We start from the raw sequence: 6,000 nt of genomic DNA, 5'->3' as shown, positions 1-6,000 counted from the left end.
ACATGCTTACAGCTTATCACTAAACTCCTATGTGAGCCCCTCTGTCACCCCTGGGATTCCTGTTAGAGTTTCAGAAATAAAGAATAAATTATTATTTACACATCATGAACTGACTCACCTACTATATAGGTCCTTCTGGTTTGTCAATATCAACTGCTACAAACGTATTTTTTGCAAGACAGCAGAAACTCTTTTTTCCTGGGCACAGAGGCAGGGAAAAAGAAAGAAGATATTACTGATACATAAAAATCAAGCTTATACCTTTGTTCTATAAAACTCTGAAGTGAAATTGTATTCTTTAAGGAAGAGAACATGAAACTGTGTTTTATATTCTATTTGGGATACTTTTATTTATATCTTTACTTAAGTGTCAAAATAAAGTTACCGTATCTTTTGTTTCTAGTCTCTTTCCATGCATACATCTTAGAGAGTTCATGAAGCACTACTGGGAATAATTAGATCTCAATTATCACAATTTACATATCCACATCTTCTGCTTATATAACTGTGATCATTCTCTCTTGCTCAGCTAACAAGGCTGATTTTCCTTTCTTTGCCATTTTCACTGGGTCACTGCTTGAGACCTCACTGTCTCCAGTGAGAAAATAATTCTTAGGCTAATACCTTTGCAGGAGGGGCTGGAACTGTGATTTGAGAAACTCAGCTACTAAGCACCTATTTGCTTCAGTAATTCACTAGGTCACACCCATCTATTTAGACAGAAGTAGATCAGCCAAAGCTGCATTTTCAGTATCTTCAGGGAAGCATATTGAAGAAAACATTTGAAGACATTAGTTAAGGATTTGCAGAGGGGTCTACATGAAAGGACAGAAAATAAAATTAATACAGAAAATTGCAATGAGAAGAGAGGAGCAGAGTCACTATCAGAGCTCTGCAGGGTCTGCTCTGGAACCATCCTGACTTAATTTTATTAGTAACCTTTTAATAAAAGAGGCACATGACGATTAAATTTCCTGATGAGACAAAGGATTCTCAATACAAAAAAATTATCAGGGTGATGCTGAATACAGACTTGCCTTGAAGCAAGGAAATAACTGACTTGCCTTGAAGGTTAGTTTGGAAATAAGACAGAATTAAATATATTCTACAAAATACACTCAGGAATTTGAAAGAAAATTCATTATAAAGAACTGTGAGTCTAATGCACCTGAATAGTTGAAAAGGTCTTTATTGTCATTACTGATTACAAAATGAACAAGTCAACAACATGATGTACTTAAAAAAATAATAATAAAGAAATGTAGAATGTCTTGGTTGATTCCCTTAGAAAGGTGGTATGGTCTATGTTGAATAAAGTTATGAACTTACTCTCACAGTTCTAAAGACACACTTTCTACAAAGCTATTCTGCAATGTGAGCAGATGGGGAATAAGAAAATAATTATTAGTTACACAAAATTTATTTTGAAACAAAAGTAGCAAAGAGGCCTAAGCTTTTTGAGACAACCGAAACAGATCTGTGTTAAGGATATCATTTTTCTTCGAATAAAATGTGCAAGTAACATGGGAGGAAACTAAAGTACAGAGAGAAAAAAGCTGTTAAAGAAAAAAAGAGACACACATACCAGCATAGAAATAATTATACACATAGGCTGGAAGCAGAAGAAACTCTCAGATACTGTGAGGCTGCTAATAATCAATATGAAGTCACAGAACCATAGGATCAGAGAATCACAGAACAGCTGAGGTTGGAAGGGACTTCTGCAGTTCATTGAGATCAACCCTGTGCATGTTTGGCCTTATAGAGGTGATAGCCTAGGACTGTGTCCAGACAGTTTTTAATATCTTGAAGGACAGAGACTCCACAACTCCTCCACAGGAAAACCTGTGCCAATAATCAAATACATTTGCAAGGAAATAGTTTTTCCTAAAGTTCAAGAGAAACCTTTTGTGTTTCAGTTTATAACTGTTGACTCTTGTCACTGGATCCTGATGGCAACAACCTGATTTTTCTACTTCTAACAGTCAGATACTTTTATCCATTATAAGATTCTCCTGAAACTTGATCTTCTACAGGCTGGGCCCTGAAACTATCCCAGCTTTTCCTCTAAGGAGAGATACTATAGTCCCATCACAAGCCTCGTGGCTCTTCACTAGACTTTCTCCATTATGTCCATGGATGTTGTAAATCCTGACCTTGCTTGCCAACACCCCTTGTTACACAGCCCACAACACCCTTAGCTGTCTTTTTGCAATAAAAGCATATTACTGGCTCATGTTTGACTTGGTGATCACTAGGACATAGATCCTTTTTTACAAAGATGCTTTCCAGCTGGACAATCATCAGCATACACTGGTACCTGGATCTGTTCTTACACAGGCATAGGATTTGTCTTTGCCCCCAATGAACTTCATGAGTGAATGGATCATTCCTTCTACCCCCAACATCATTGAACTCTGCTCTAGAGGGCTTTTGAGCAAGATGATAGTGTTTTCAAGGTTCTGAATCTCAGAATCTCACCCCACCAAGCTGTGCAGTGTGGCTGACACGCTGGAGGGAAGGGATGCCATCCAGAGGGACCTCGACAGGCAGGAAAAGTGGGCCCATGCCAGCCTCATGAAGTTCAACAAAGTGAAGTGTCAGGTCCTGCATCTGGGTCAAGGCAATCCCAAGCACTGATATAGGCTGAGCAGAGACTGGATTGAGAGCACTCTGAGAAGAAGGACTTGGGAGTGTGGGCAGATGAGAAGCTCAACATGAGCCATCAGTGTACAGCTGCATCCCAGAAAGCCAACCACATCCTTGTCTGCATCAAGAGAAGTGTGGCCAGCAGGTTGAGGGAGGTGATTCTCCCCCTCTGCTCTGCTCTTCTGAGACCCAACCTGGAGTACCTGGACCCCACTTCTGGAGTCCCTATTACAAGAAGGACATGGATGTGCTGGAGTGTGTACAGAGAAGGGCCATGAGGATGATCAGAGGACTGGAGCTCTTCCCCTATGAAGACAGACTGGGAGAGTTGGGATTATACAGTCTGGAGAAGAGGAGACTCTGAGGAAACTTTATTGTAGCCTTCCAGTATCTGAAGGAGGCCTACAAGAAAGGTGGTAATGTACTCATTAGGATCTTGGGTAGTGGTAGGACTGGGAGGAATGGATTAAAATTAGAGATAGGCAGATTCAGATTAGACATTAGGAAAAAGTTCTTCACCATGAGGGTGGTGAGACACTGGCACAGGTTGCCCAGAGAGGTGGTGGAAGCCCCATGCCTGGAAGTTTTTAAGGCCAGGCTGGACAGAGCTCTGCGCAACCTGATCTTGTGGGAGGTGTCCCTGCCCATGGCTGGGGCGTTGGCACTAGATTATTTTAAAGGTGCTTCCAACCCTGTTAATTCTATGGTTCTATGGTCCTCTATCCTCCGTATCAGTAGCTACTGAACTTGCTAGCAAAATCTATGGCTGCCAGTATAATAAACACAACAACAGGAGCTGTTGTTTATAGCCCCTATAAAGAACTGGTTGCCTGAAAAAAAATTTTAATAGTGAATATCCAATTTGTGATACTTTTATTCAGTTCAGCAAGCCTGAAATCCTGTATGCAACTTTAAGTAACTTTCATTCTATTAATTCTTCTTGTTTCATTTTATATATATTCAGTATGCATACAGTATTCAGATATTGTCATAACATTTTCTAGCCACTTGAAATATTAAATTCATATTAGGACATTTTATGCTCCTAACAGAAAAATATTACCTGCTTACTACGTGGGTTATAAAGTTCTGACTAGCACCTGGTAAACTGATCAAAAATCTACATCTTCTTTGAAAGTAGGCACAAGATAATTTTTAGGAAATGCATTCTTTTAATAAATACGAATTCATTCAAATTTCAAAAAAACATAAAATTATTAAATTGTATTTTCAATGTCAGAAACAGAAAATATGTTAAGAAACAGAATGTTGATTTCCAAAGCTAAACCCTTTGAATGAAAACATTTCTGACTAGCTATGATGCTAAGAGTTTCATTATTAGTTAGGTCAAATATTTGTACAAGCCACAGATCACACTTCAGACTTTAATGAGCTTCCTTTTTTTCATTTGTCAACATTTCAGACTTAAATTTTTTGCAAATGCATTATAAGAATTCTTCTTGAAAGTGGGAACTGTGGTTCCAGCCATCTACATCAGTCAGTCTAGAACTGATTTTTTTTCATGTAACTTGTAATGCAAATTATAACAGACCATTTATCCTTTTACACTCTTTCACAGATCACAGCAATAGTTTATTGAAACATTTTGAAAACACCACTGGCAGAACAATGAGGTATAGGAAATGGACAACAAGTAGGTGGTATCAATAACCACAAAATAAAGTAGAATAGTCTGATTAATTATTTAAACTTGCATTAATACATAAACCACAGCTACATTACTGTTTAGCTAATAGTAATAAGAGTAATAAATTTTAAGACAGAATCTAATTTAGAGAAAATGCAGATTGCAAAAAAATTAAGACTCCCATGATACTAGCCAGTTTTAAATTTGTCTCTTTAGACATAATTTTTAACATTTTTTTAACAGGTTCACATAAGTTACTTAGAGAAATAAAAAGAAATCTTGATGTACACTCACACAATTTCAGTGTTTCTATTTCATAACTCAAATTTTTCTTTCATATGTAAATGTGTTCTCAATGTATATGCCAAGCCCTGCGGTAACATACAAATATGACATAGATATGTGTCTGCAAGAATATAAGTATTTTCTAAGAGGAGCACAAACTGGTGTACACTGTGTAGCATATATATCTATGCAGCATATATACCTATCCTTCCTCATCATCTTATGATATTTTGTCCTTTACAGAGTAATGCTAATGTACAGAGTAAATGGGAATAAGAAAATTTTTAAGTCATGGAGTGAAAAAAATGTCCAATTGTTTCACAGGATGGAGTAAGAGAGATACTAACAATAATACTGTGAAAATCAGATCCACCAAAATCCTGATTCAGGAAAACTGCTCAATCTCTGAGATGAGTAGGACTCCTTGAGATCACTGTTTATGGGTATCTAAACATAGCTACTTCACTTCTTACAGCCATACTGTTAAATTGCTCACTAGAGAACTTGTTTCAATGTATGCATAGATGAGAATCTCCTCTGATTTCTGGTCTGGGAATTATGAGTTCTTACTTAAGGGACATAAATGCATAGGCAAATTTAGCTATAAATAAGTATGAATACATTTTTACAAAGTCTCTTTATACTCCAAAGCAGATAGGAAAGTTATAGAAATAGATAGAAAGTTAGGGGTCAGAAGGGACCTCAAAGGATCATCTAGTCCAACCCCCCTGCCAGAGCAGAGTGACGCACAGCAGGTCACACAGAAATGCATCCAGGTGAGCTTTGAATATCTCCAGGGAAGGAGACTCCACAGCCTTCCTGTGCAGCCTGTGCCAGTGCCCTGTCACCCTCACAGTGAAAAAGTTCTTCCTTATATTTACATAGAACTGCCTGTGCTCCAGTTTATAGCCACTGCCCCCACCACTTCTGCTGTCTCTTTTCTCTACTTAGCAATGCTTTGCCCTAGAAGTTCGTTACTTCCTTCCCACAGTGCTAAAGTACTTCACAACCATGTATGCCTTTAATCACACAACACATAAATCAAGAGTGTGGGAGTTTTACAAATATTACAGATTCTGAACTAAGAGAAAAACTAACACATTTACTTAAAATTCAGTATAAAATCTGACATAATCTGTGCTTTTGGTTCTCAAATGCTTTCCAATGGCATCTATAAATTCCTTCAAGAGTTCCCTAAAATTGGTCTCTTAAACAGAAGTACACAAAGTAATAAAAAGAATTTGCTCTAAGAAGAAACACTGCTACATTTACTGGGAATTTTTCACAAGACCTTCTTTTTTTTTCCTCCTCATTTTGTTCCTCATTAACTTAGAAATTTTTTTGCCATCTCTTCACATCAGTTCTGTTAAGCTCTATAGATTTTCTGGCTAGCAAGGAGACTAGAAATGCCAGTGTAC

Source organism: Calypte anna, chromosome Z (genome assembly GCF_003957555.1).
Source record: "Calypte anna isolate BGI_N300 chromosome Z, bCalAnn1_v1.p, whole genome shotgun sequence".
In the NCBI taxonomy this organism is placed as follows: domain Eukaryota; kingdom Metazoa; phylum Chordata; class Aves; order Apodiformes; family Trochilidae; genus Calypte; species Calypte anna.
The sequence above is the reverse complement of the archived record's forward strand: the minus strand, read 5'-3'. Positions refer to the sequence as shown.